Genomic DNA, 871 nt, shown 5'->3' with positions numbered 1-871 from the left:
CAGAGGAGCTCTGACTTCCTCATGCTCATATTTGCATTGTCTTCTGTGTTAAGGTTCTCCAGGGATGCAGAACAAATAAGATCTCTCTCTCTCTCTCAATCTCTCTGTATCTCTATCTCTGTGTCAAGATATAGCTCCAGCAGAGAGAGAGAGTGAATTAGCTCTTCCTCTACCTTTTTGTTCTCTCCAGTAGATTGAATGATGCCCTATACTGGACAGGGCCATCTACTATACCCATTTGAACAATTCAAATGCTAATTTCTTCAAGAAACACCTTCACAGGTGTATCCAGAAATGTTTTATCAACTATATGGCCATCCCTTAGCCCAGTCAAGTTGACAGAAAAAATTAACCCTCATATCTTTCAATTCAGGAGGCTACAACATTACACCCTAAACCCAGGCTTAAAACATTGCACTTGTCTTGTGACCACTCCAAAATTCAGGCTTAACTTCTGAGAATTAATAGTAGGGTTTCCAGTTGAGTCACAGGGCTCAGGGCTCCTCAACTTTTATTACAGAGTCTAGTTGAGGGCCCTTCCAAGCTGTAGTGCTGGCTCTGACTTTCCACTGTTGTCATGACTGGGAATGGATTTGTTGATTAATTGCATGAAAGGCTACTTAAAATGCATTAGGTAGAAAAGGATGACAAAATGTTATCAGTGATTAACTCTTGAAGACAGAATAATGGTATATTTTATTTTATTTTATTTTAATTTAATTTAATATTATTTTTGTTCTGTCTGCAGCCAAACTTTTATCCCCAGGTCCCAGGGCAGGGGATTCAGAGCCCACAAGCTGCAGGGCTTGCTGTGGCTATTTGGCCAGTTCCCACTATGATGGGAATGGGAGCTGAATTTGACTTGACTGCA

General features: G+C 40.5%; 1 non-coding gene across 1 annotated transcript; it reads right to left on the bottom strand.

Annotated features, from left to right (window-relative positions):
- Positions 1-736: 736 nt before the first annotated feature.
- Positions 737-871, bottom strand: LOC112658196 (small nucleolar RNA SNORA5). The gene has a single exon (XR_003135590.1). It is a non-coding gene; the product is annotated as a small nucleolar RNA SNORA5 (small nucleolar RNA).

This window comes from Canis lupus, chromosome 8 (genome assembly GCF_003254725.2).
Source record: "Canis lupus dingo isolate Sandy chromosome 8, ASM325472v2, whole genome shotgun sequence".
Lineage (NCBI taxonomy): Eukaryota > Metazoa > Chordata > Mammalia > Carnivora > Canidae > Canis > Canis lupus.
This window is presented reverse-complemented; position numbering and strand designations above follow the sequence as displayed.